The sequence below is a fragment of the Eubalaena glacialis genome, chromosome 2, assembly GCF_028564815.1.
Source record: "Eubalaena glacialis isolate mEubGla1 chromosome 2, mEubGla1.1.hap2.+ XY, whole genome shotgun sequence".
In the NCBI taxonomy this organism is placed as follows: Eukaryota; Metazoa; Chordata; class Mammalia; order Artiodactyla; family Balaenidae; genus Eubalaena; species Eubalaena glacialis.
The window spans coordinates 150152606-150160649 of NC_083717.1; positions in this window are offsets into that span (position 1 = coordinate 150152606).

An 8044-nucleotide genomic window follows, 5' to 3' on the forward strand; every position below is an offset into this window, starting at 1 on the left:
GGGCCCACGGGTTGCGAGCAAGGTAAGGAGAGCTGGGGCTGGGAGGGGAAGACTCTCCTCGCTGGGGTGCTGTCACCACACCCGCCCACAGCTGAGAAGCAACTCGGCCTGCAAATCTGGAGATTTCCTTCCACCTGCGAGTGCTGCCTTTGCCTCCTGCAGGGGAAAAGATATCGGTGTTCGTAGCATGAAAGGTGAACGAGTTGGACAGTGAGAAAATAACTTTTTTAAAGATAATTTTTTTCTTTTCTTGAGCAGAGCGAGTGGAATTTGAGACGCTTTACACAGTCAGGTGTTGCACTTTTATGTCATAATTACTTCTCACTTTCAAATCCCAGCTGGCTTTTGCCAGTCTCAGAGAATTAAGTCTAAAGCCACATATAAAAGAATGTGTTGCTGCACAGTTAGGGTTGATGCAGCTGAAGAAGGTAATGTAAAACCAAATAATCAGAGGATTTCCCCCTTTTTTGAAATTATTTTAATTTTTAGTGCCTCAGCTTTCATAAGAACTTACATGTGCGGAATGGTTCTATAAATATAATTGATACCTTTTATGTAAGATATTGCAAAATGTATGTGGAGACGCACACATAAAATACGTCTTCCCTTCTAGCCTATACTCTCTGAGAGCAGGGATTTTTGATTACTAACCTTTGTGCCTCTGTACCAAGCTCATAGATGATCAATAAAATTTGATAAGTGAATGAAAAACCACCCTCAGAATGGAGCATAGTAGAGACAGAGAACTCTAAGAATCAGGTCAATAAAAATTGTATAGAATTTCTAATCAAGAACATAGGAAATATTTTGATAAAGTTGGAATTTTTTTAAAATAAATTTATTTATTTTATTTTTGGCTGCGTTGGGTCTTCGTTGCTGCATGCGGGCTTTTCTCTAGTTGCGGTGAGCCGGGACTACCCTTTGTTGCGTGCATGGGCTTCTCATTGCGGTGGCTTCTCTTGTTGTGGAGCATGGGCTCTAGGCACGTGGGCTTCAGTAGTTGTGGCACGTGAGCTCAGTAGTTGTGGCTCCCGGGCCCTAGAGCACAGGCTCAGTAGTTGTGGCGCACGGGCTTAGTTGCTCCGCGGCATGTGGGATCTTCCCGGACCAGGGCTTGAACCCGTGTCCCCTGCATTGGCAGGTGGATTCTTAACCACTGCGCCACCAGGGAAGCCCAAAGCTGGAACTTTATATAATGGTTATACTAATATATAATTAATCTAATGATTTATGTTAAGTGAGATAGCCTATCAAAAATGTTTAGCATAATACCTGCCTAGTAGCTCAAATATTAGCTCTTAGTTTTGTTATTAGACAAATATGGACCAAATTGTGTCTGCCCCTCCCCCAAAATTCATATGCTGGAACCCTAATCCATGTAACTGGTGTCCTTATAAGAAGAGAGAAACACCAGGGATACCTGTGCACAGAGAAAAAGGCCATGTGAGGACACAGTGAGAAAGTGGCCATCTTTAAGACAAGGAGAAGGGCCTCAGGAGAAAACAGACCTTCTGACACCTTGATCTGGGATTTCCAGCCTCCAGAACTGTGAGAGAATAAATTTCTGTTTTTTAAGCCATTCAGTCTGTGGTATGTTGCTATGGAAGCCCTAGGAGGCTAAAATATATGCTTATAAAGTATCTCATCATATGTCGTAGGTGGAATTCTGAGATGGTCCCCAAAATCTCCACCTTCTCCAGTTATGCAAACACTAATCTAGGTGCTGCTGTGAATGGATTTTGCAGGTCTAATTAAGGACCCTAATCAGTCAACTTTAAGAAGAGAGACATTAACCTGAGTGAGCCTGACCTAATCACCTAATCAGGCAAGCCCTTAAAAGGAACTGGGCTCTTCCTGGGGAGAAAGATTCAGAGCTAGAGAAAGAATTACCATGAGGGAGATTCTCCATTGCTGCTTTGGAGATGGATGGGGTTATGTTGCAAGGAAGGTGGGTGACTTGGAGGAGCTGAGAGTGGCCCATAGTTGACACCAGCAAGGAAAGCGAGACCTCAGTCCTATAGCTGCAAGGATCTGAATTTGGCCAAGAACAAAGAAAGGAAGCCTTAAAAGGAGCTCACCCTGGCCACTACCTTCATTTCAACCTTGTAAGCTCTGAGCAGAGAACCCAGTCGTGAGGTGCTCAGACTTATGACCTATACAACTGTGATCTTATAAATAGGTGTGGTTTTAAGACACCAAACTTGTGGTAATTTGTTACTCAGAAATAGGAAATGCATACGTCATAAGTTATGAATAAGAATTAGGGACACAGATTTGCGGTGATCTGAAGGGCAAATGATAAGGCAAATGAATAAACTGTGATCAATTCTCATTTTGAAGTTATTTTCAAATAAAAAGTTTCAAAATAAAAGATGAGTGACTTTTGTGGATGTTTTCAGCTTTGGTAAGAGTTAATTTATTCAAAATCTTAAATTGTTCTGTTTCTGAGAATCAAAGATTGGTATGGTTTGGTTGAATAATAATTAATTGCTGGCATTCATTGAACTCTTACTATGGGCCAAACGCTATTATAAGTACTTCAAATCTATGAACTCACTTAAACATCACAATGAGGTAAGTACTCTTTTATCCCCATTTTACAGTTTAGGATACTGAGGTACAGAGAGGTTAAGTAACTTGTTCCAGGTCACTCAGCTTCTATTCAGAATATCTAACTCTGGAGCCACATGCTATGTATTGTCTCCCCTCAAAGTCTACATATGCCATTTCAAATTAGTAGTTTGTTTTCATTTGAACTGCAGTTGTTAATCTGTTTTGATTCTGATGGTTTTTTGTTTGTTTATTTGTGCTTCAGAATATGTAATATTTTGTACTTTGGCAAAAAAAAAAAAACACACACACACACAAAAACCCTACTGTATCCAAACATTTTAATTCATTATTTCTTAATTTACTATTGTAAAGATTAAATGAATTGAATGGGAGTATGTGTAAATTTTTATCAAGGACTTTGCACAAATAAAGTATTGTTTTTAATGTCTTTAAGAGAGTAATGCCAAGACTTAGATGGACCATGTCAGTGATCATGAAGACTCTTTAAGAGAGGTCAACTCTATGAAAAAAAGGCTTTTAACTCTTATTTTAAGAGGCCCTGTCCCTCATCATAGAAAATATTAAAAAGAACTCACATCTCACATTAAATGTAATTTGTATGTAACTATTTAATAGTTGAATTGCTGTGACTAGTTGATATGTCACATTTTGTAGACATTTAATCAAATATACTAGTTTCAGTTTTGAATTTTAAAAACTTTGGAGCCAACAGATTTTTCTCAGCTCTCAAACAATTTTTTTTATTGGCCTTTGAAAAGCTTGTAGGCCCTAGGCACTGGGCCTTAGCCTCTAAAATACGATCACGCTGCTATAAAATGGAGATGGAACTTCACTGTTGAAGGACTGTTAGGAAACATTGTTTCACTAGGGGGTGCTCTTTCCTCCCCATGAAGGGAATTCCTTCTCATTTGGGGAGCAAACAAGCTTCTGGAGTGAGTACAAAGTGGTCCATGCATCCCCTAGATGTTAAAATAAAAAGTGAATATTTCTCTGTGTCAGAAGACCAGGGGGTACTTCCAAAAATAATTGGGATTAGGGAATTCCCTGGTGGTCCAGTGGTTAGGACTCTGAGCTTTCACAGGTTCAATCCCTGGTCAGGGAGCTAAGATACCACAAGCCCCGGGGTGCGGCCAAAAAAAAAAAATTAGGATTAGTCACTGTACCAATCAATGCAAATATATTTGTACATATTTATACAAGGAGATTCGATTTGGTCAATGGCTAACCCAGCTGAAAGTGCTTGTAGAGTAATCTACATTCGTACTACCTCGATAGGTGCTATATGTGAGGGGCAGTTTTGCTGCCTAGGAATAAGCCGAAAAGCAAGAGTTTGCGTTAATGTGATTAGGTTTCTTGAGGCCATGTTAGGAGAGAACATTTTTTAATCTGGTGGCAATTTTGCTAGATGCAGCCTTCTCTTTCTTTTAGGAGCTCTGGACATTCATTGTGATGAATCTCTACATTGAGCTGTCAGTTCTCCTGACAGGGTTTTTTGTTTTTTTTTTTTAACTTTAGGTTTATTTATTTATTTATGGCCGTGCTGGGTCTTCGTTTCTGTGCGAGGGCCCTCTCTAGTTGTGGCAAGTGGGGGCCACTCTTCATCGCGGTGCGCGGGCCTCTCATTATCGCGGCCTCTCTTGTTGCGGAGCACAGGCTCCAGACGCGCAGGCTCAGTAATTGTGGCTCACGGGCCTAGTTGCTCCACGGCATGTGGGATCTTCCCAGACCAGGACTCGAACCCGTGTCCCCTGCATTGGCAGGCAGACTCTCAACCGCTGCGCCACCAGGGAAGCCCCTGACAGGGGTTTTATATACAAGAATAGGTAGGTTGATTTGAGCATTGCTTGAAGGTCTTGTCTAGATCAAAATTTGATGAATTCTTGTCCTTTCAGTAATTATTTGAAATAAAAATATCCCACAATAACTCATCCTTCGCCTTTTCAGTGGATACGGAGCATAAACGTCAGCATCTGGGAAGGAACCTGTGTTAGGACTTAATCGAGGAGGCTCTGAAGCACAGTCACAAATAACCCTCTTAGTCACCATAGCCTTGGCCCACCAATCTCAGAACGTTGAAAATCTTGAATGCTAATGGCACCACAGTGCCTCCCCGATAATGCCACTGCTTTCCTTCTCAGGTGGTACTGTGCTCTGCATGTAAAGAAAATTTGCAGTGTTTTAATTTTCCCAGGAAAATGGCTCAATTTCATGTAAAATTAAAGAGAAGAGTTAAAATTTCACAAGTTCTTTTCTCTTTGATTAATCCCCATTATTTTCTTTCTGTAGGTACCATCAGAGAGTTTCTACAATAAGGAATACATTATTTTTTAAAGCATATAAATAGGAAGTGTTATTTGTGAGCACAGCTTTGGCAGTTGCTACATGGAAACAGAACCAAATCAATCAGCACTGATTTGGGGCAGAAGAGAATTGCTTTACCATTTCCCAAACTGAACACATCCAGGGAAGTCTGATCCCAGATGACAGCTACCTGCACCTGCCATGCACAGCACATTAGGTTTTACAATATTTGCTTGGGAAACTACACATAAGGATTTCAGCTTCTGTCTTCTCACTGAACAACGCTATGTACACACCTCACTAAAACATGAATCTTTGCACGTGCCTGCGCTTGCATGCTGTATAATTAGAGTCAAGTTGGGAATGACTCTCCAGTACCATCTTTCCTCCCCAAGAATAACATTTAAAAATTTAATTCTGATACACATCCTCTGGAAACTTGAAACATGTTTATATTTCTCATGCAAAATCACGTAAACTTCTGAGATTGCAGCTGTTTACCCATCCGTGAAGGGTCTGCCTCAGATTTCTAACCCGGGAAATGCGAGAAGATTGTTATTTTCATTCCCTACTTCCATATCAAGTGGACTTCCTTTTTGCAGTTGTGGAGAGAGAAATATGCAGATGCATATTAGGAGGTAGCGGTGTTCAGTGGTTAAGAGCCTGAACTTGGGAGTTAGATCCAGTTGGAATCTTTGCTTCATCATGCACAAAGATTGTGACTCTAGGCAAGTTATTTACTATCTATGAACCTTAAGTTTCTCCCCTGTGAAATGGAGCTAATCCTAGATCTCTCCTAGAGCTGTGGTAAGGGTTACAGGAGATAATCGGTAGAGCACAGTGCCTGGCACATACCAAGTGCCCAGTCAGTGGTGGAGGGGTTACTAGGAATATTATCTGCAGCCAGATGGGAGCGACTACCAGCCCTCACTTCTAATGGCGAACATCTTTTAGAAAACTTCAGAGTATTCTAAAACGAAAGACAGGACCATTTGTCAGGAGCCTTGGCCCTTTAGAAATAGCCCATGGGATCACGTGGAGGAGAGTATGGTGTATAGAGAGAAGAACTGGCAGTTCAGCGAAGGCTTCCGCACTCCCGAGAGGCTCTTGAGGGGAGCAACCTTTGGGAGGAGGCCCGGGCCGACGTGAGTGAGCACACCTACCCAGTTCCGGAGAGAAGGCTGCCAAGGGCTACTGAGTCACTTTTCCCTTAAACCAGGAGTCAGCCCCCTCACCCACCCCTTTTTTCCCTTCTATTTCAGAGTCACATCAGTGCTAAGAGGTACAATGAGAATGATAAAATACAATTACCATGATGACAAATCCGCAGGTGATGTTCTTTATGAAAATGAATTCTCCTTTGGATATGCTGTGCTTACTCAGAAGGGCCACTGAGTGCCAGATCTCCAAGTCGTGCTTCTTGTAAGTCAAAGGGAGCAACTGTTGGGAGAAATGTCCTAGGAGTGGCTCAGAAGAGACTCCCCACCTTTGGGGAAGACCTGAGCACTTCCCTGCTGATGGAGAGCTGGATAGAGCACTCATCCCCTTCATAACAGTTCCAAATATGTCTCTGTGTTGACTATTTTATTTCAAGACAACTTATCTGTCATCTGCCCCCAATATGGTTGCTCATCCATTACTCTGTGCAAGACACTTTTTAGCTGCCAAGGAGGATACAGAGATGACTGTCTTCAAGGAACTTACAATATAGTGGGGAAGATGGTAGCCACCACCACAATAAAGATAATAATAACACTGACTGATAGCTTACTATGTCCAGGAACTGCTTTAAGTCCCTTAAAATGTCTTTTTATCTGGACTTCCCGGGCAGTCCAGTGGTTAAGACTCCATGCTTCCACTGCAGAGGGCACGGGTTCGATCCCTGGTCGGGGAACTAAGATCCGGCATGCCGCCTGGCCAAAAAAAAAAAAAAAAAGTCTTTTTATCAAAACAATGCTGTAAGTAGATGTAATTATCATCTCAGTTTCAAAGATGAGGAAACTGAGGTCTGTGGAAGTTAGGCAACTCACACAAAGATAAGTCCTGCATACCAACATGCAGTAACACCAAGTGGAATTTAGTTGTGTCCTGGCAGTTTATAGGAGGGAAAGATTACTTCCTGTGGATTGGCATCAGGGCATTCTTCACAGAGGAAGCAGTGACAGAGCAAAATATTGAAGGGCATAGGGGGTTGAATTGTGGCCCCTCCAAAAGACAACTCCTCCCAAAACCTGTGAATGTGACCTTATTTGGAAAAAGAGTTACTGTAGGTGTAATAAAGTTAAGGTGCTCGAGTTGAGATCATCCTGGATTTAGGGTGGGCCCTAAATCCTATGACAAATGCCCTTATAAGAGAAAGGCAGAGGGAGATTGGAGACACAGATGCACAGAGAGAAGAAGGCCATGGGAAGATGAAGGCAGAGATTGGCAGCCCTAAATCAGGGATGCTGGCAGCCACGAGACACTAGGAGAGAGGCATGGATCAGATTGTTCCTGAGAGCCTCCTGAAAGAACCAACCCTGCCAGTACCTTGATTTTGGACTCACGGCTTCCAGGACTGTGAGAGAATAAATTTCTCTTGTTTTAAGCCACCCAGTTTGTGATAATTTGTTGTGGCAGCCCTGGGAAACGAATACAGAGGGTATGTGAGAATCGCTGGGAAACAACAGCTCAAGCTAAGACACTAAAAAGGAAAAATACAGAGATTTGAGCATGTGTCTATTCCGGTTTGGCTAAAGCACCAGGACCCTGAAAGGGAACAGGCTGTTGAAAATGGAGGTCATATCATATGATGGAGGGCTCTGAATGTCAGGTTAGGAAATCTAGATTTTATATGCTGAGCAATGAGGAACTTGATGAGAGTTGTATATTTAGAATATTAAGGTGTCCCTGAGGTGGCAAGAGGTAGTAGGGGCCTGAAATAGGGCAAGGGCATTGGGAAGGAAGATAAGGGACAGAGGAAGGTATCTTGTAGGAATCTGAGAGACTTGGCAATCGATTGATCTCAGTCTGACTTGCTAAGTAGCTTGATTCATATTTTACCTGATATTGTTTATGTGCTTTTGTATTCTGGGCTGCATCACACCCACATGTTAAATGAGCTACCCCAAGTCTTTTGGCCACCTGTCAAGTCGGATTATTAACTTGCTCTGGCTTCCTGGCAGTCAAG